This window comes from Patagioenas fasciata, chromosome 14, assembly GCF_037038585.1.
Source record: "Patagioenas fasciata isolate bPatFas1 chromosome 14, bPatFas1.hap1, whole genome shotgun sequence".
Lineage (NCBI taxonomy): Eukaryota > Metazoa > Chordata > Aves > Columbiformes > Columbidae > Patagioenas > Patagioenas fasciata.
Window position 1 is genome coordinate 6,461,640 of NC_092533.1, and position 22,073 is coordinate 6,483,712.

Consider the following 22,073-nt stretch of genomic DNA (forward strand, 5'->3'; position numbering starts at 1 on the left):
CTGACACATAAACTGTTGGACATGATACCTAGACACGTCTTCAGTAGCACTTTCCTATTCATTTACATAACTGGATATGGATATTGACAATTGCTGTCTCTGATACTTTGCTTGTTAACAGGTTTCAAGCTGCAAAAGAATCCAAAATGCCATGCATAAAATCCTGAACACTAAAATTCTCATCCTCTGCCAAAAAGCAATATTTCTGGCTTCCCAGTTATTTCATTTAAACAAAGAGAGGAATAAATATTATAGAAAAACAGTACCAGAGAAATGTTGGCTAGAAAGGACCTCTAGTGGTCAGTATTTCTAACTGCCATTTGTAGCAGGAATATCATCAGCAAAGTCAATAAAGAAGGCTCTTAGAAAGCAGAGAATCTCCCCATTTGTATTTTGTAATTATATGTGCTCATTCACTTCATTCAATAAAACAGGTTTCTGTGTTACTGGGGAAACCATAGCCAAGAGACAGAGTGCAGTGGTAAGGTCTTGTCACATGAGCTCTGAGATGTGAACAGTGGTGCCCCAAAGCTGACTTTTAGCTCAGTTCGGCTGTCCATCTAGTTGGGGTCAGCAGAAAGGAGCATGAGCTCAGGTGCACAGACTGGGGTCTGTCAGCCACTCAGGGCTGCTTGGTGTCAGTGGACCATGAGATGGACACAAGGGATGGAGACCCAGCATGTGTCCCTCATCTCTTATTCTGTGGGACATGGTTGGAGGGTCGCAGTAAATAGCTGGTGCTATTTGGGACGGATCATTAGCTGTTCGGGAAGAACACCTTCTCAGAGATGGAGCAGGAATTACAACCAGACCCCTTTTGTATGCTCTGGTCATGTTATGCCAGTTAAATAGATGCAAGGGGTCACTGTAAGCTCTGCTGGGATAAATGAGGAATTTTCTTGAAGTAGGCTCAGTATAGGATGAATATAAGGTCCCCTTTTGGGGTTCTCCTCCCAAATTCCAGGCTGGAGGAAGTAAGTTTTGCACGCAACACTGGGGGGACACCAACAGAACTGCTGTTTGCAAGACAGCACCGAAGGCCACCGTGACTCACACAAGTCTCTAAGGGCTGCCAAGCCTTCTCTGCCCATGGAACTTCATTCCCATATTGTTGCAGGAGCAGCCCTGGAGGTGGGTGAGAGCTGCGTCTCTTTCTTTATGGGCTTCAAGATCAGTGGTGCTCACAGAGAAGCATTTCACCTTTCATGCATGGGGAAAGGATGAGACATGAGAAACTCTGTGTTATATGGATAAGGAGAGATGATTGCCATGTGGCTAACACGTAGTATGTAAAAATGAACAACTTAGGCAATTTCAGCAACTCGTTTCATATTTTGAGGCAATATTCCCTTTGTAGAAAAGACTTTGTCATACAGATCTTATGAATAAAGATTCATTCCTACTTCTGAAATGCTATGCAATGATTGCTTTTGGTATGCCTGTTTAGATAATCTTGAAGAGGTAATTGACAGTAGGTAAATTTTGTGGTTATTTGCAGCACAAAACAATGGCTCTGACAGTGGCAAAAGGGCTATATCACTGATAGTGCTTAAAATGAGTGGGAAGAATAAAATCAGCATTCTCTTGCAGAAATGAGTCTTTGGCCAAGATTTTGTTATTGAATAAGTGACTGATGTTGCACATCATTTGTTGATTTTCACCAGTGTATGTTTTTCTGAGAGTCACAGTAGCACTGGAAGTATGGCGCTATCAAGATCGGAAACAAAAAGTCTGTACACCAGGGTAACGTTTAATAGATCAACTGATACAGATGGAAAAAAGTAAATTAAAAAAAGTTATACTTACAAAAAAGCAGCACAGTTTGAACTAAGTACAGTGTGTGGCTAGTTGATCTGAACTCCTCTTACTGTCAAATCCAGCCCATAACTTTGATTGAAATTCTCTAGTTCCTTTCATTATGAGTGAAGGAAAACAAGACATATGGCCCCAGTCATGCCCTGGATGGGATTGCTGGAGAACAAGTGAAATAGAAATTTGAGTTTGTTTTGTGCTCTTTGAATTGCAAGTTTTAAAACAATTTATCCTACAATGACATCTGCTGGCTGTTTGACAGGAAGCTCCTGCAGAAGGACCCTGCCAGGAGTTGCCTGAGGGTGAATCTTCCCATGGCAATAATTTGCTGGGGTTCTACTTCTGGGGGGAACTGCACATGTATTAACAAGATTGAACACTTTCGCAGTTTATAAACAGCACACAGTCCCTCCTTGAGGCCAGTCACTGTGGCTGATTGTCTTGTTGGGAGTGATTTGATAGGCAAGTATCCAGCAAAGAAATCACTGCTGCATCTGGAAGATGTACTGCTTCATTCTGAGAGCAGCTACTGTTTGGCCCAAGAATATGCTGTGACTTGTCAGAGATCAGAGCAGCCCCATACCCATTCTGGCAGCAGAAGTTGTGAACGCGCTCCAGAGTCAGCACATGTCTCTGTTCCAGCCACTGAGCATCACTGTATTGGGGTGCTGGATACTCTGCAGAGAGTGATCCCTGGGCTTGTCAGCCATGTACCAGTGGCAGACGGGCAGTATGTACAGATGGAATCCCTCCCGTAACCCGAAAAGACAAGGTACAAATAACCCTCAGTTTTCTCTTTCCTGGACCCGGACACCGTTGCACTGGCTGGAGAAACTGACCCTGCTGCCGGCTGCTCAGGTGTTGGCAGTGCCCAGCTGTTGGCTAACCCAAGGTGGTCTGCAGGGCACACCTGGCTGCCTCCCCTCGCCTCCTGGGCGCCACTCAGATCCTCATGACCAGAGCCTGACCTGTGGTCTTCGGATGCTTGTGCAAGTCCTTGTGGCCATCGAGGTGGATGCTTCGGAACCTGCAGCTATCACAGGTGATCTCCTGGCCACCAGATGGAACCCAAGCTATGCCTGTCTTCTCAAAATCCCACTGCCAGCGGCTCCTTTCAGAAATTTGCAGGCAACTGAGCACTTCTGTGGGTTTTTACCCTGCCGGGGTTGTTTGTGCTGGACGGGCTGCATGGGACAGTCACTGTCCTGTTCAGCAAGACGTCAGGCCAGTAGCACCAGGGGGAACTGGCCAAGGGAAAGCATTTGCAGACAACAGCAAGACACGGCATTTTAAAATTGGGTTCTCAAAACAGACATTTGAAGAAGAAACTGTAACCACACAGCTGCAGTGTGGATGAAGTAGCGTGAATTATTTTCACAGCCTTTGGTCCATATTAAAATAATGTGGGCAAAGTAACAATTAAGCCCTGGCAACTATCAGTGCCAAATATGGCATTACTTTTTAGGGAAGATAGCAGAGAACTGTTGCATTTGATCTCTGGAGGTCTCAGTTATAAAGTCAGGATCCAGCTATCCTGGGCTGTACTTCTGTCTGATACTCAGCATACTCAAGCCCAACATTATTAATTATTAAAATTTAATATTGTTTTAATTTTAATTCAGAGTACTGTAGTATCTTCTCACTAGTTATGCATAGGTTTCCATTTTGGAACTACACTGGTTATTGCTGGGTAGTAGTGATAGTGATTAGTGTTTTTCTACATAATTATTTTTTTTCACTTCAAAATTTTACAAAAGATCTGGAGGGTTTTGTCAAATATGTGTTTTTATAAAAGCCTAAACAGAGTTGTGTTGTTTTGGTTGTGTCGTGGTTTTGGTTTTTTTCCCGATGGCCTGTGAAAACTGGAAACTGCTGGTGAAAAAAATGATATATATACACTTTTCAACATTTCTCCAAAGAATAAGAAAGATGCTTCCCTCACCCAGAGCAGGATAAGGATGAAACCAGCTGTTGCTATTTATTCTCTAGGATTGTGAAGGCTCCCCCCAGAGAAAGTATCTGCACAGTAGCTCATACATTTGGGACCCCTATAGCTCTGCTGCTGCAGCAGTTCTGCTTCCTTTGCTTCCCTGCCGGGACCAGCAATTATGTGCTTTCTTATTCTTCCCCTCAGAGGCGAAGCCCAGAGTCAGCCCATGAGGATCATATGTGGGTAAAACTCTATGCCTTGTTGACTCACACATCAAAAATAATTTCTTAATATCTTTGTACTCCTTAATCTACTGTTTCTTCTCATTACTGTTGTTGAAACTACATCTGTGGTCTCTGATGAAAACCCTGGCTATTCAGGATGCCTTGTGGGTCCACTGCTTAGTGTCACAAAATCTTTATAATATTTATATACTTAACTTCAATGTTTGGTCTTGTTTATTTGCAGTCATTTCTTGTCACTTGGTGATCAGGATCTGAATGCATTTCTTTCACGGCTTAACATTCTAAACATGCGCATCTTGACTGTATCATGCATCAGATGCCATAGCTCAGTTCCTCCAGCTGTCCAGTGGTCAGAGAGTGGAACACTAGGATGTTTCACTTGCAAATGCTACGTTATTTTCCTTCAACATCAAAAGCTGTGAGTTTTGTTTTCATGTAGCTTTTTAAAAATTTTCTTTCAAAGCAGTGTCCTCCATTCAAATTTGACCTAATTAGAAGGTTAAGCAACTTGAAATATTGCCTTGCCAGTGCAGTAAAAACTTGAACTGATGTAAAATTTGATCAGAGTGTGTTATCACTTTTCTTGAAAAGGAGTTGACTTTATTGAACTTTCTTGTGCTTCTCTCCCCTTGAAGAAAATGTATGACTTGAAACCAAATTGATAGGAGATTGTGGTGTTTGTCTGGCCTTGCTTGTCTCACAGGTAGCTTCTCATGTGTGGCATTTCACTTCCTGAGGTACAGAGAGACCAGGAGCAGGATTGGGTCTCTGGCAACTTTCCTCCAGCAACCCATCTCTCCCTCGGCCAGAGGTTACATCTCTCTAGGAGAGATGGCAGAGCCAGATGTGTGTCACCTCCACACATTTGGCTCCGCAGGCTGCAGAACCAGCTCCTCCATCCCTCTGGAGAGGGTTTTCGGCAGCTGAGGGATTAGGACGTGGTCGCTTCTGCAGCACCTTGTTCCAGGGCAGCAGTTTCTGATGGTGTTTTAGGGCAGAGGTGACTCTAATGCCCTTCCTAAGTCAGAACCCTGGGCACTTCTGCACTGTTTATGTCACTGCTACTGAAATACTTAGTGCTATACTTTCAGCTTGTTTTCTTTCACCAGCCAGCTGTGCGCAGATATGAGTGACAGACGCAAGACAATTTTATATATATATGGTTTTGGTTTTGTTTTAAATAATGGCAGATCATTTCAGGAACCTACAGGAAAAGGAGTTGGATTTTGGATAGAATTAATTGAGTATGCAGAAGAGTAACAGATTGTATATGGAGAATTTTTTTTATATGTAAAATCACTCATCTCCACAGATCCCAGTTACTGAGAGCTTCATCCCTCTCAGTAACCAACATCAATGTCACCATCTGCTCCCTCGTGTCACCATTTCTCAATAGCTGTGCTGTTCTCAGCCTTCCAGAAAGTCAATTGCTTCAAACACATTTTTGAAAAGCCATTCTACTACTTTTAAAACAATGTCCAAAAATACGTGAATGAGAGTCAAAAGTTTTAGTAGGAATAGTGAGAAACAATCATAGAACACGGATAACAAACTAGACTGCTGCAGGAGAAAGGAAAGCCAGAAAAATAGTAGAATAGCTTTTAAAAAATGTGTTTGAAGCAATTGACTTTCTGTGCTTATGTTGAGCCAAGCTAGAGCTGAGCTACCCAGTGTGGTCATTGACCCTCTGCAATCAGCTAGATTGGGTTTTGTGGAAAACAGAAGTTTGTTTCAGCTGCTTTGTGAGTACGGTACCTGAACTTGACACTTGCCTGCACAAAACCTGGGCACCATCCTCCAGCCCTTCCTGCCTCACTCTTCCAAAATGTATTCTCGTGTTCAGAAGCAGTCATCTGAAATTAATTCATAGTCCTAAGGTATAGGTTGGGGGTTTACTATGAAGCTGTGAATGGCCCCACTGCAGTCTTGGGTTTATGATTTGTGAAGATTTTAAATGATTTTGATTTCCATTTTGCTAGGACAAAATACTTCAAGTATTTATCCACCAGCAACTTATGTTCATTTTGGGAAAATTTTAAAAATAAGATACATCTTCTAAATATACAGAGTTTTCTAAGGGGAAAAAAAATGTGTAAGGTTCCTGAATAAGAGAAGAGTCTGATGATGTTCAGGTTGGAAGTAGCTGTGAAGCAGCAGCTCTATAGCTCAAAGACATGGGAACTGAACTGGGATAAGAGAACATCCCCTGTCTTGAGCTATTGACTTGAAGAAGAGCTGCTCCCTCTAGATTTCAGACGGAGCTGGTATCCAGCTTTTAGTTCCCACTGTTTTCTAAGTCTCTAAAATTAGAAAATATAGGAAACCTCTTTTGCTGCTCTTTCTAGTGAGAAGAAATGTATGTTTCAGTTTGAATCGAACAAAATCATACTTGTACAGAATTCTAAAGCAACGATCCCTGGATAATTGTTTCTCCTGTCAGTTTACGTGTCCAGTAACAGTGAGAAGAGTAGCTGGATTAATGCAATTACACTTTAAGCACGACACACTGTATGATTTAGCTCCAGTGGTACTCATGTTTCTGATAGAACAATGTTTATTAGCAATACAGTCAATAACCTGCAATGTTTTTGAGCAATACAGTCAATAACCTGTGTTGCATGGGTAAATCTGGGGGTGTTGTACTTAAAAAAGAAGTTGTGTTCACTTTGTACCAACTCTTAATCATCACAGCTTTGTGATATCCTGTTTTCATTCTGCCAGAAGTATCATAGATTGATCAAGAAATTACTGAGACTGAAAGTCTTTAATTTCCAATTCATACATGTAGTGCCAGGATAATTTTATTTGGATTCAGCACCGCTATTTGGCACAACAGCAAACTACAGGGAGAAACCAATTTACTGATTCTGAACTTCACAGCAGCAGCCCAGCTAATATTTCCTGAAAATACTATTGCACTATAAACAGACTCATTGCATTGGCCGTAGGACACTGTCTCATCTGGAAACACCCATTTCACAGTAGTTACACAATTAACAGATAATTCTGAAATAACTGTCTGGAATACTTAACAAAAAAAAAACCAAACCACAATTGGTGCAATGCATTTTAAATCACACAGTGCCTTCCAGGATGGAAAGGGCACCCTAAAACCTGTTACAGCTGTGTTCTCTCTGCACCACAAGCATCTCTGTCTTGTCGCTTTTCCCCCTGCTGCGAGCAATCGCTGTGTGCACCTGGGAGGACTCAGCTGGCTGGATTTACAGTCTGTTTGAACCAGAATGATTCAGGACAGTCTGCTCATTAGCAACTTAATTTCTTCATCACTTGCCCAAGGCTTGCTCCGGTGCAATTCCAGCAGCAGTGATGCGGTCAGTCCCAGCACGTCTGGCAGTGCGTTAGTGTGCTGGACCGTGGCCCCCAGCACCATCACTCCCAGCCCCGCTCAGCAGGGCTGAGTCATCAGTTGAACTTTCTTTTTCTGTAGTTTTTGCCAGCGTCAAACTTTCATTCTGTTTTTAAAAGAACTCATTTAGCTGCAACTTAAGGCACATTTTATTTTCATCTGAAGACAATCAGGGAATGCTCACATATTCTTTTCTGCTATTCATCATGGAGAACTTCAGTCCTTGGGGGAACTCAATACATGGAAAAGTCAGTAGAGTACAACCAAAGATTGAGGCAGCGCAGCTCAAGGGAAGAAGTCTTGCCTAAGATTTTGATAGCAGACCTATGAAGGAATTTGCAAGTCTTTTCAGCTCCAAAGATGGCTGGCACTGTTCCCCAACTTCTCTGCTGTTTTTGTTCTTGTTCATTTGCTTGTTTGTTTATTCTGGAATTGGACATGCTCTTGGGAACCGAATAAGATTTGTAAAGAATAGAAAAAATTGCCAATGCTTTTATTAGGGCCCTGGGTATCTTGTGATAATTCTTGCTTCTTGGGAGTGTAGTGCCTGGATACAGAGATTGAAAGAAACTCATTGTTCATTTGCATCACAGATGAAAAGAGGAACATCATAGCCAAATTGTCACTGGTATGTCCACTTTCTGCCCAGGGAAAGGACAAAGAAGGGGGTAGACATCCTCTGTGCCCACTCCATCCCATTATGTCTGAGTAGATTCTGAAAGTGGACAGTGTTACCTGTGTACCTTTACTGAGCAAGCAACGATTTTCTGTTGAATCCTATACCATAGTCATTGCCATCACAAAAGTATCTTTTTTCCTGGGTTTTCCTTGCTAATAAACAGCTGTTCAGAAAACCCTACAGTTCATTACCTCTCCAAGGACAAGGGTCCTTGTCATTCTGGTGTGACTGCAGGGCCAGTCCTCCTCAGGACTTTCAGCAGTGTTTTATGAATGAGCTGATTAGAGCAGTCTGAGTAAAAATCAGGCAAAGATAACAAGACTAACTCCGGGACTTCTGATTGCTTTTGTCTGGGGTAATTCAGACCACTTGGATTTGGGTTGCTTTGTTTGCTATCCTACGAAGTCAACATCAAGTGAGAGAGAACAATTAAGCCTCAAGGTTATAAGTGGCTGTAACTAGACCAGATAAATGAACTATTTTTCTTTCTTATTCTTTTTGAAGCCAACACTTTTCAGACTTTTGTGCAATCTAGAAACTCCAAAATAAACCAGTTGCTTGGGAAAATTGTCATCTCAGTACAAGGAGATCAAATCTGTTCTTTTCCCAGACCTTTTCTTTTTCACAAAGTGTTGCTAATAGGCTCAGCATCCCTTAACTTCTTAGCTGTGTAACATACCATATTCAAACCGTAGCTTATTTAGTATTTAGACATGACTGTAGATTCATGAACCATTAGAAGAAAGCATTCCTGAAATCACAACCTTTTCCAGTCTGATATTGCTGTCCACAGAAGGTCTTCTGAAATATTGCAATTTTAATTGGGAGTGTACGTAACTGCCCTCTATTAATACATCAGGGGTGATCAGCAGGGAGCAGTTTCTAAATTGCAATAATTACAGAAGAGCTATTAACAGCTAAAGGCTGTGAAAATTATACAGTTTGGGGAAAGACAAGCTACGATATAAGCTTGAAAGAAATTGTTTGTTCTACAAAATGAAAGTGATGGGGAAAGTCTGATAAGCCTCCAGCTGCATGAAAAGGTTGTCTTCACATGGGCAGTGATCTGTGCTTTTTCATGTTCACAAATATGTAATTTAATCTGAAGCCAAAAAGATTTAACTGAGATACTAAGAAAAAAAATATCCGACTAAGGGAAATCAAGCTTTAGACAACGTCGAAGGACACTTGGGATTCTGTGTGATTGGAGGTTTTGAAGAATAATGAAATGTTCCAACTGCTCCTGATAGCTATTCCTGCTTATTCTTTAGCTTGATGGGAGAGACTATTTTGAGGTACCTTAGCAAATTTATGTGTCTATTGTAGGACAGATAAATTTAGGCTAAACTGAAATAAGTGAAGCCCTTGGTGGAATGATGTCCTGAAAGAGATGTCTAGAAGGGTGTCCACATTAGAAAAGAGTCTTACAAGGCAAGATTGCCTTCAGTGGAAACATCCTTATCTCCTGTCTTTTTTGGCATCACTTCTAAAAATTGCTGTGATACTCTTCTTACCAGACTAAAAACTTCAAGTCTTTTCTCTTCTACTTACCTATGTAATTAGGTGAAATTTTGGGGATGCGAGTTAATGTTAAATAATATTTGTAACTGGTAGCCTTTTTTTTTTTTTTTTTTAGGTTTTTTATGTAAAACCATTTAATAATGTTGGTCAATAAATTACTTCCAAATTCCTGCCATTTATAGGGATGTGCACTGGGCATGTCACATAGGGATGTAGTGTAAGATGCACCAATAACCAGAATGACAGTCCTGAAAACTTGCTTGGTGTGAGAGAGTTATCACCAGCAAAGCAATTGCCCTGCCAGCAGCACATGCTGTGAGGTTGATCAGTCTATGCATGTGCAGTAAAACCTTCGTTCCTGTGAAACACCAACTGTGGGCAAGTACAGATAAATGTAGCTAGCCAGAGGCAGCTGTGATGCTGTAACGCTCTCTGGCATCCCTCACTAGGAAAATCTACATGCCTCTCTATTGGCTTCGGACATGGCAAGTTGCTCTGATACATTGCTGTTGAGTGCTGTGCTGAGAATTGTGGGGGTGTTCAAAATGAGCCCCATTTCCTTCTGATTGCATAAATGTGCTATTTCACAAATGTCTCCTGCAAAATGGCCCCATTTTGAAATAGTGGATGATAAGCTGTCGGCTAAATGGCCCAAATAGCAGATATGTATCCCGCCAAGCAATTGACAACTTTGAAACTCATCCCACAAAGGGCGGCAGAGCAGGCACCCTTGCTCCGTGTCAAAGAACATGGTCCTGAAGAAGCAGGTGGTTCCTAGTGCTGACTGGACTCCTAGGCATGGTGTGCTGCTCTCTTCGGGTTGTCATCAGTCCATGCCATGGTACTTCTTGCAGTTTAAATGGTCAGAAGGTGATAGAACTGGAGCTGTGCCATCAATTGGGGTGGGAAGGTGAGACCTACATTCTTGGGAAATCATTAGGAACTCAAATATTTGCAGTGTTGGCTCGCAGAGAGGCTGTAGAGCTCTTTGCCCCCAAGTTATGAAGCGTACAGCCTCACACTGGGCAGCTCATTCAGATAAACCCATGTCTGAGCAATGAGATTTTCTAGGCCTCAGTTTTATGGCTATAGGAAGATTATCTTCTGATAGAACTATTATCTTTTGCTTATCATTGTCTCCACCAGAGGGAGAAATTCACTGAACAGTAATGGTCCTTATTTATAGGATTATGAGATAGAGGCACTGTTCCTAACAGTATTTTATGCAATAAGAAACTAATAGATTTTGGAGGCAAAGTGTTTGAAAAGATTTAATTCCAAAAAGATCTCACATTTCCTTATCTCTCTATATGCTGCATGATTTTTTTTTTTGGTCTACCCTCCCCCCCGAGAAGTCAGGAGATCCTTTCTTTACACAAAGCTGAAGAACCACTAAATTAGCTGATGAGGATTGAGGAAACGTTGGCATTTAGCTAACATTTACCAGCATTTGTTTTGCCTCTTTAGAATTTTGTCACAGCAATTGCATCGCCTTTCCTGGGAAACTGTCCCAGGACTTACCGTTCTCCCTGCTCACACGCTGCTTTTTGGTGTTAAGCAGTGGCAGAAAAGGAAAGAAATGGATGCTGTTTCTAACTGGAATTTAAAGGCATTAATTACCTCTGTTTCTCTACCATGGCAGCAGGTTATTACTATCTTGTAGACAGCACTGAATTTCTAATAGGTTGTTTCTCTTCACTGCCTACTTTCTGCTTATCTTTAAATAATAACATCAGTGCCCTTTTTAGAATTCAACCATTTCGCCATTAAGTGGTAAACAAACTACTTCTGCTGCGGGCACACTGATCTGCATTTCCAAAACACATCAATAATAAACTCTCCATGTATTCTTCTGTCAAAGATAGTAAATCATGGAAGAAATCTGCACAAAAATTAGGCAAGTGAGAGATTAATGTTCAGAAGGTGAGGAAAAGGTCAGCTCTGGGGGAGAAAAGGTTGGAATATTAGTTTTTGAGCATCTTTAGTCCTAAAGCTTTATTTTATTGGTGTCATAATGTATCATAATACATAAACTGTTAGTTCTAATCCTCTTGGGTTTATATCAAGTTTACACACACACAGAGACATGTATCTCAGGCAAGGCTAATGGGACATAGATGTCAATGTTAGTATAGCAAATGGACTTAATACACTCTGTATGGCAGGTGTTATTTGATTCCTAGTAACACCCAAGACAAAGAAGCTGAGCAAATGTCAACCATACATCTAGAAAAAAAGTTACATGGGAATGTATAACTTCAGGGTGAGACACTTTCCTGTGGATTTCAGTAACTGGAATGCTGGCAAAGCACTGCAGTGGTGCAGCCAAACCCCAGCCACCCTCCTGTCCCTGCAGTTCAGGAAGAGCTTTCCATACATTTCTTCCCTATCTTGCCATGATACTGGATATCCTGCACTGAGACATGGAAATATGGAGGCAAGTTGTGTTGGTGGGATCTTAGAAAGATTTCCGGTTTGGTGTGTGGAATGAAAGAATTGCTGCAGAGGGAAATCAAGACATGAACAAGGAAAAGAGAGGCAGCAGTTTCATTTAGGGAGCCAAATGATGCTCGAGGTGCATAGCAGATGCACAGAGGAGTGGAAGGAAGATGTAATCACGTTCATTTTTGCGGATCTGCGACTCTGTTAGGAGAGCAGTTTCCTGTAGTATTTCTGGTTACCTGTGGCTAATGAAAAAAACAATTACAGTCCTTTTCAACACACACAAAACCAGGAGAGCCTTAACCTCTATACCACAACTCATTTTCATAACAGATAAATAGTGCTTGCTTCAAACAGTGTAAAGCTGAGATTTTAATCTCTGATCCTCACTGATTGCATCCTCCTATCAGAAGTTTCTGACTGCTGATATTTTTAGTTTAGGTAGTTTAGCCAGGACTCCTTTTCAAATTATTACCTCTGTCTTCTTCCACCATTCATTTTCCTGTCCTTACATGCTTATTGGTTCTAATTGCTTCTCTGTAATAAGACTTATTAATACTCCATACAGAGGGTCTTCCCCTCTCTTTTGTATGCACAGTCTTGTGGCTAACATTTTAATAACTCAGTTTAAAATAATTTGTGATTTTTAATAAATGCTCTCCTGTTTGGTTTTGGTTTGTGGTTTTGTCATTTTTGCTGTAATAGATTAATTAAAACAAGGTAGTTGTCACTGACTTCAGAGGAAAAGCAGGAGTAATTTTCTCCTGAGTATAATTAGAGGTAAAAACAAGTCAAAGTCAGACCTGCAGAAGTGTGGTTATTTATCACTTTCATTTTGCTGGGCTTCCCTTGCTAGACTTCTCTTTCTGCTTCTAGAAATCTATGTCCTGAACTATACATAGAAAAAGTCTTGTCCAAAAAGGGTCTTAGATACAAGCCTGACTTCGATGTAAGCATCTTGAAACATGTGCAAGTATATTTTCATGAGTTGGGCTTTTATTTTCCTGTTGAATTTAAGGTGTGATACTTTTTTAAAAATGAGAGCAGCTGTGCTGAAAAGTGTATAGATACCAGGTATTAGTACCATATTTCATTGTTTGATCTACATTTCCAAGTAAAATTACTAGAATGTTTTCCTAAACATGCAAAAAAAAAAATTAATGCATGTAATATCTTGGCGATTTTGTGCATAAATAAAGTATAAATTAGATTGCCTTTTTCTTTGCTTTAAACTGCCTAACTTTAGCTTTGCGAAAACATTTAAATTCTCCCTTTTCAAGCCGCAGTGGTTTGGCTGCTGAAGGTATGTTTCTGAACTATCACACTCTATCAACAAAATTAGGAGATAATTTTTATCAATAGCTCAGTTAGTAATTTCAAAATTATTCCAAACAATCCCATTTTTGTCATTATGTAATCACATGTGGTTCTTAAAACTTCCTCTTTATACTTTAGGGCATTTTCAGCATACAAGGGAAACAAATAACACAATCTAGGGAGGCAAAGAGGCAGCTGGGAACCATAAACATTGCGTTCTTATAGAAGTTGAATTACTGACCCGTTTTCCAGCCCTAGGCAAGTCACAGAAGTTTTTACATTTCATTTGTCTTTATTAATGGCTTTTGTTTGTCATATAAGGGAAAAGAAGGGCAGAAAAAATACTTGTTCTTTGGAAAAAATTCAAAGCTATGTGTTTTCTGTATTTGCTTGTGCTTGGTGGGTACGTATCTTGATCAGAATTTCACCAAATCTTAGCTAACTTCTGAAATAAATCTCAGATCTTGAGAAGAAATGCTGCCTCTACCATATTGATACAGGTGTATGAATCTCTTCACCACACAAAGAGTTTAAGTGCCAGACTTCTGGCTACTTTAGAATTTTTTTAAATGGTTAGGAACAGATAGTTGAACCTTATGTCACACATGCTGGGCTAATACCCAGACCACTGGGCTACTGACTTTTCTTGGAAAGGAACAAATTCCTTCAGTGTGCTTCTTAGAAACCCACCCTGAAACAGAGCAAACTTTACATACTAAGTGTTTAAAACAAGAGCATTCTCATGAAAGCTTTTGAGTTCAACAACTTGACATTTTCTGATAACAGTTCTCTTTCTGCTGAAAAAAATATAGCAGTTGAATAAAGTATGTAATTAAGTTTAATGCATTCTGCATACCTTCCCTTCCCCTCACTACCTTAGGATGCTGTGTCATACTGTCCCCAGTTATTACCTATACATAACTGGAAAATTATTCCTAAATCGTCAGCCAGGATCCCACACAAGTGGAAAATTCCATTAAGGGGGAAGTGTTTGTGTTTACCTGTCTTCAAGCAGTGTATTGCGCTTTTTTTTTCGTGCACTGCATAGGTTAAAGACTGAAATCTTAAGCAGTAGATATTGTGAGCTCTGCAAAAAACTCTTCTTAAAATGCTCTTCCCCAAATCCTTAGAATTAATCAGTTGTATTCAACAAAAGGTGCACAGACAAATCCCCTGGAAACATCACGTCTTTTGACACACTTAAAATACAATGGAAATGCAGACTTTAAGTAAGAGGCATTGATTTGCTTTCAAACACCACCAATACTTTGACCTTCTTGGAGTAATACCAGAGCTTTAAAAATGACTGTCAGAAGCATGAGTTATATTTTTGTCTTTCTAAATACAGGTTCATATTTTTGCAATAGTTATCTATATTTTTAAAAATTTATTCAAATACTTTATGTTTAGAACTAGGATAAACCACAGGAAAAGAAAAACTCTCCATACATATAGTTGCATGGCTACCCTTTGTATAGATACTCTATATACACACATATAAATGCACACACATAGAAGTCCAGAATGTCCTTAATTTATCTTGTTCAGAGTTTAACAGGTTATCTCTGATTCCAGCCCTGCCTTTCCTGCCCTCTATTCTGTGTGTAATTGAGGTCTTGCCTCACAGCTTGTCTGTTTTGCATGAAAATGAAGTGTCTTACGATGCACCCCTTAAAAGCTTGTCTGCTCTGTATGTAAATGCGATCTTGCCTACCTAAAATCTCCAGATCCTATTTGCAAAGACGACTGAGGAACTTTTCAGACATCAGATATGCACATAACCAATCTGAGATGAAGGAAACAGATGGTTAATTAGAGTTCATCAGAATTTTGGGTTCATTGGAAACACAAGTACTTGAAGACTTGTTTTCTTTCTGCATTAGGAGGAATAGCTGAAATCCTGAAATATTTTGCTGAGTGAAAAATCGTCTACAATTTCAATATTTTTATAAAAGAATATAATTTTATGTATATTAAAAAAAAATTCCAGGTTAACACTGGGCTATTGAAAACAGCTGTCCCCTGGAAATACTTTCTGTGCTGCTCTGTCTTCTTGATTAAATAAGAAACACTCTGAAAGACTTAGTGTTCCCTTTCCAGTTCAATCTCTACTCAGTAGCAACTGTACTTTATTTTAAAAGGTTAGAAAATATGTAAATGACATGTTCTGTCTGGCTGTATTTCACAGGGTTACTTGACACGGTCTTAACAAAGCCTATCAAGTAATATTTATGATGGACCTCAAAATAATATAGAAATATTCAAACTAATGCAAATGAAAAGGCATGACAGTATTTTGATATAAAAACCTTATTTTGACATTTTCAAAGTAGATCACATTCTACTTTCAGAAGTTTTCTGGAGGGAAGTAATTTCATCAAAATCGATAGCGTCTCATGAGGCACAAACCCTTGGTTTGCGTTTGTGTTTTTTTTGTTTGGTTTTTGTGTGTCTGTGGTGTTTTTTTCTGTTCTGCTCTTCAGGACCTGCTTTCACATGCTTCTATGGTATTTAGCTTTTTGTGCTACAAATTTGAGCATTTTCTATTTGAATGATGCGGTGCATGTACTTTAACACGCTCAAGGTAATACCTCTTCACAATTAAATACAACACTATTCAAATGAGCTTTTTTTATTAAAGAGCACATTTAATTTTCAGCTTTGTCTTTTGGGCCCACTTTTAATCTTATAGACTAGATTAAATCTCAGAAGTCTGGTTGAAACAGAACAGTACATCACCTTCTTTTCTCCAACAGCATGGCTGTAAGCATGGATGCTTCGTATTTGCCTATTTTCACCCTTTTCTTTAACGTGAAGAGAGAAAAAGAGAACACCTTCCATAGTCCATATTTTTAAAATGTCAAGAGCAGTTAGAAAAAGTACCCAGTTCAGTATAAATATGTATAAGGTATGAAAAAAAAGCCTTCAAGCTAATGTGTACAAAATCTGGTAGCAGTGTAAAATTTTTCAGACCATCTTACAGCAGACTCAAATGGGCTTTAAAGTACTCCAGGGCTCTTGACATTATTGCACTTGTTGTCAGAGGAAGACATGACATCTCTCAAAGCAGAATCTACATAATGCTTCCGAAAGGGTGGAAGGGCTGACAGCATTTCTTCTGGAAAGAGACAAAACTGCCTCACGATCTTCCTACAATGAGTTGCTGGCATGACACGGGGCCAAATGCCAAAAAGTTTAAATCACTATGATTTCTGTAGAACTTTATACTTCCTCTGTATGGCTCTGTGAGAGAGACAATCTTGCTTTGAAGGGCTGGGCTATTCGTGTCTATAAAGCCCTTGACAATCTCACGAGAAATTTTATAGCAATGCAAGGATAGATGTGCTCAGAAAGACGAGCTTTTTCCCCACTGAGCACAGTCTTTTTAACACCGACAAGCACCTTCTACATTGCACTGTAGAATGTGTTAGGAAGAAATCACTGGCAAAATGCATAGGCCTTGATTCTCACATCCTGAAGACAAAATCAGGGCCTGTGCACTTCATCTGAAAAGTACCTGCTTAACGTGGGGCGAGAGTGTGAGCTGCTCACTCACCGTAGGAAGTCTCATTTAGGTTGGTGAATAACTGTTTCTAAAAGGGATAGAAGATGTGCAGACTATTGCTCTGTATTCTGGTTTGGACCTTTTTCCACCTAGTCAGTACGAATGGATCTTCTTCTCTTGTATCTGACTATTAGGTATCATTTAATCCTTGTACCTTCGTTCACAAATATGAGCAAATTCTCTGTCTTTTCATTAGGTTGGAGGCACATACAGTGCTGTCAGCCTCACCAATTCTCTTCATTGTTCTAGGAACCCAAAACTATCAGCAAATACGAAAGACATACAAAGTACTATCTGCATGCCGTTTCAGTTCTGTCTTGTGTTAAATCACTTTCATGTCAGCTCTGAGACTTCAATTCACATGAGTGTTGTGTAAGACCATGCATTTCAAAATATCGTGGTTGTCAACCAAAAGAAAGAAAGCATATCATTTTCTGATGAAATGAAGGGCCCCTACAATGATGCTGGAGGGTTTGGCAGTTGCGGGACACCCCAAAGTTTTAGGAGACTTACTGATCAACGGTGTGGCAATGAAAGGGCAATCAATGAAGCCTGGAGTGAGGAGCCTGGAAACCTTCAGTTATAACACTGAAAGTCTCTTATGCCTTGAGGAAAATTCCTGAATATTTTCTGTAGGCCATTCATTAGTGCTAGCAGACTGTCCAGTACCAACTCATCACGCATTATATCCTTCAGGGAAATGGCAAGGTAGATACTTAAGCAGGACATTCTTAGCACTGGGGAAAAGTGTGTTATCATGTTTTTCTTCTGTTACTGACACCATAAGGCTAGAAAGGCTCTGAAACAGCCTTTAAGATTCGAAGTCTCATGAGCACCAAAGAGACTTAGGCTCCCAGACACCTCATACACCTGGACCATGGATATTGTTTCCATTCTCTTCTGGGATGATTTAATCATTTCCAACAGCAGAAGAGAGAATAATGAATAACAATGTGGGACTAATCAGGTTTATGCACAGCGTTATCTTGGAAATGGCAATGCTAAAGAGCCATTCCTCAGATTTTGGTGGTAACAGCTTCCACGCAGGGGAATACTGGGAATGGCAGACAAGCGCATACTAAAGTAAAGCTGGATGAGGAGCAGCTCTGTTGCAGAGTACCTGGGGGTGTTGGTAGGGAGCAATCTGAACATGAGCCAGCTGTGTGCCTGGCAGCAGCAGCACCCCAGGCTGTATTAACAGGAACATAGCAAGTAGACTGAGGGAGGTGTTTATCCAGTGCAGGAATGACACTGATAAACTAGAGCAAGTTTAGGAGAGGTCACCAAGATATTTGGAGCTGAAGCACTTCCCTTGGGAAGACAGGCAGAGAGCTTCCCTTGTTTCACTTGGAAAAGAGAAGACTTCAGGGTCCTTGTAGCAGCCCCTGCAGCACGTTAGGAGGAGGTTACCCCATGGTCCTCCCTGTGCTCTGATTCCACAGCAGACCCTGCTCTACAAAGAACTTTGGACTAAAGACCTCCAGAGGTCCCTTTCAAGACTGCATTTCAAGCCTATTGTCCTATTTCTTTACAGGTTACCTGTTGCTTCATTTCTTTGTCTTCTTTCCTCATCTTTGTCTTTAACCTCATGTATGTTTTTTTATTTGGTGTTTTCTGTTCATTTACATATACAGAGTTAACTTCATCCCTTTTCACTTCTAATCCCTAGCACTTCTTTGTTTGTTTTCCTAACAGGTTATTGTTTCAAGTTTGTTAGGTCTTCTCCTCCTCCATTTTATTTCCCTTCTTTGTCCTGCCAGCCATCATCGAGCTTTTCTTGTTTCAAACAACATTACTCATTGGCCATTGATCTTTAAATAGAATTGAAAAAAAAAAAAATGAAGCTTTCTAGTTCTGTTTTCCCTACCTAATATATTTTTAAGGTAATGTCAGAGTCAATATTACTGCACATTTAAATACAGCTTGCTGTGTTGAGAGAAAAACAACTTGACTCAGATTTAAGTCATTTCTCTCTGATGCAGAAATTTGTTTTATTAAAGGTATTGTAGAATATGTTTGTCGATAAGAGATGTGTTCAGCATTTAGTGCAATCAGAGCAAATCAATAGAGTTCTGGGTCAGCTCAGATCTAACTGTGGATCAAAGTTTGCAAATGAGCAGATAATGAAGGTGTCTTGGTTACGGAAAACATCGGTAAGTTTGTATGCTAAACTGGTCTCCCAATAGAGAGAGGTGGACTAAGCCAAATTTGTACAGCCGCTGTAAAACTAGTATTGGGGAAGAATGGAGAGAGGTGCACTGCAGCAGCTGTGGCCTCAGTGGGCCGTGGTATAAGGAAATGCCCAAACAGCATTTTTTTGCGTCTGAAGTGAAGAGGTCACAGCCTTCGTTCCTGTGTCTGTTTGCAGGGTCTGTGTGGTAAGAAGCTCCTCTACCCCACGTTCATCTTCAGTTTCAGCAAGCGGAATAAGGCTCCCAAATCAGCAAACTGATCTGAATCCTGATGGATACAAACTGATGTACTAAAGCTGCTGAATCCAAAATTGCCAGGTCATAGGGGTGCTCAGGCCACCTACCCCCACACCCCAGCCCTGTGCAGGAGAGCTCTTGTCATTGCATCGGGACTGTTCCTTGTTCTGCTCCTAAGCTCTAGAGGGCATGGATGGGTTATTTTACCTTAGTTTGCAGTTCTGCCTGGGGTCATTTCACTACTTAGTGGGCTGCAAAGCACAAAAATGTCTTTGAGGTGTACGCCACAGTTTGCTACCAGCTTTTCAATAAATTGATCCAGTTCGCTTTTCATATCTAAGACGTATTGGGTTATTTGAAAACTATGGTAAATTATCCCCCTGGCATGTATCTTTTTCATCACTGTTGTGTCTAGAGTTTTCTTTGTCTCTCTAACCTTGTAGCAGGAGACATTCAAAAGAACAGTACCATCCCTTGCTGCGTTTAACTAAACCAAGATATGACTCCTGGGAACAGTCTAATGGGGAAAAGAGCAGGAAGAAATCATTATCTGCCAGCATATTAATGTTCCAAATTATGCACATCCTTCTTCATAAAGATTGTTTCATTAATTCCAAGTCAAATAATATTGATTCTCAATGTGACATAAAGACAGGGGATCGCTGTAATCCCACTTACAAAGCAATCTGAATAGCAGCTGAGGCAGGAGGGAATTGAAACTCTTGACAAGTGTTTTTGCCAAAGAATCACCCTTATGAGCAGTAGAATAATACTTTTACTGGAACCAAGAAAGTTTAAACATGCATATACAATTTAAACAAGCTTTTTCTGAAACTAGAAGAACAAGAAAAAATGCTGTCTAACTTTCAGTTTCTTAAATTGTGCTATTATTATTATTATTATTATTATTATTATTATTATTATTATTATTATTATGTAAGCAGCTCTTAAAACTGTTTCACGGAGTATAAACTAATACATCACTGCATTTCTGGGTGAGATTGTGTATATGGTTTTCCAACAGGAGTAAAGGTTTCAAAAAAACTTTATTATTCTTACAGCAAGGTTACCTCCACATCAACCCTTAAAGAATGAAACGTTCAGAAAAGAGATTCTCTTAGTTTTAAAAAGCTCGTTAGCTTTGTATTGGATATGTGCTGTACAAACACGATGAGTCCCGTGTATTGTTTTCATTGACGGATACGGTTCTCCTGTAAGAAATTGCTCAGTTCTACCACCTCCAGTAATATAAAGTATCACTGCCTGTATTTGAATAAATTAAGACTTGTCACTGTGATTCCTTCAGTCTCATGAGGCATATGTCTAATACCTTTCCAGACTCTGTGATAATGGATGTTTGGTTTTTGTTTTCCAGGGGACAGAAAGACTTGCACAAATCTCAAGATGCAGAACAGAAGCCAAATATATGTGAGCTGAAAAATAATACTGATGAGTCATGTAAGGGAAACTAGTTAAGTCTCTTTTGGGTCAGACAATCGAGTGAGTTGAGCTCTCCTGAGAAATAAGGAGAGCTCCACACAAGGAGAGGAAGAAACTGCAGTGGAGCATCAACACTGTGATAAGATGCAGAAAGCCATAGAGAGATGCTGAATAATCTGATTCTTCCTGCGTAAATCTGAGTCCTGTAGTACCAGATCCCTCCTGACTCAGACACTCTGACTCATTCTGCACCATGCTTGTGATGATTTCAGTACATTCTCTACCGTGACCATCCTTTCATCTTTCCCCAGGTAAATCCAAGTCACTTTGTCATGATGGACACATTCAGTATGAGAAGAATTTCTGCATCAGAGTTGTTTTTCAGCTCTTCTCGCTGCTACCCTACATGTCAAGCCTGAATCATGTCCCCACCTGCCACCCCACTGCCTCTTCAAAGCATGAGCATACACACAAACAGCACAAAAACACTTAATAAAAAAGGAAGGACATCATTCCCACTAATTTCCAGAATCAACACCAACAACGCAATCCATGCTGAAAGCCATGTCAAGAGGCACATCCACCCTGCTATGTAAGAGAGCGCACGGGGGTGATTTGTAGCATGGGACTGTCCTCACTGTTCAGCTGCTGCCTGGCTCTCTGGCCCTGTTTTCATCTGTCCCAACAGCTCCTCGAAGATGAAGTCTGTACAAGACCCCCTCTAAAGACTGGTTCTTATCAGAGGATGGGTAAGACTGCACAAAATTTGGGTATAAGTTAATGTCAACTGTTCAACAGACTTGGTGTTAAACTTTATTACCCGCTTTTCCTCTGCAGACAATAGCAAAAGTAAGCTCCTCCATTTCATCTCTTACCTTGTGCTGTGGTTTAGGACAAGTCACTTTCTGGAGGTTCCTCTTTCCATTATTGACTAAAGTGGGAGCCTGAAAATTCTACATAGACTCATTACGCAAATGGGTTCCGCTCTTGAAGTAGCTTGTTTCTGCACTGGCTGCGTAGGTTGCCAGCTGCTCCAGGCAGAGAGGTGCCCCCTTGGCATTTTGTACTGTAGTCATGAAATCCACTTCTCAAGTGTGTTGATGGATATCCTGGGGACTTCAAATATCATGCACAGCCACAGCAAAGCTATCTGTGAAGAGCCTAGATAATTGCAAAATGACTTACAATAAAGCATGGAAAAGCTACTGTAGATCCTGTTATAGTGCAGCTCGGTCCTCCAGCCTGGAGGGAGAGAAAATACACAAAATATATCTATGCATTTGATGGGATGTTGAATGTTATGCTGAATATACTTAGAAAAATGAG

At 40.3% G+C, this 22,073-nt stretch overlaps 1 protein-coding gene across 1 annotated transcript in view; it reads right to left on the reverse strand.

Moving 5' to 3' along the window:
- Positions 1–13,815, reverse strand: part of GRIA1 (glutamate ionotropic receptor AMPA type subunit 1) — a 375,607-nt gene extending 361,792 nt beyond the window's left edge. Inside the window, exon 1 of the mRNA XM_071814704.1 lies at positions 13,812–13,815. The gene's annotated coding sequence lies outside the window, so the exon portion shown is untranslated. The remainder of the gene's footprint in view (positions 1–13,811) is intronic.
- Between the last annotated feature and the right edge of the window lie 8,258 nt (positions 13,816–22,073).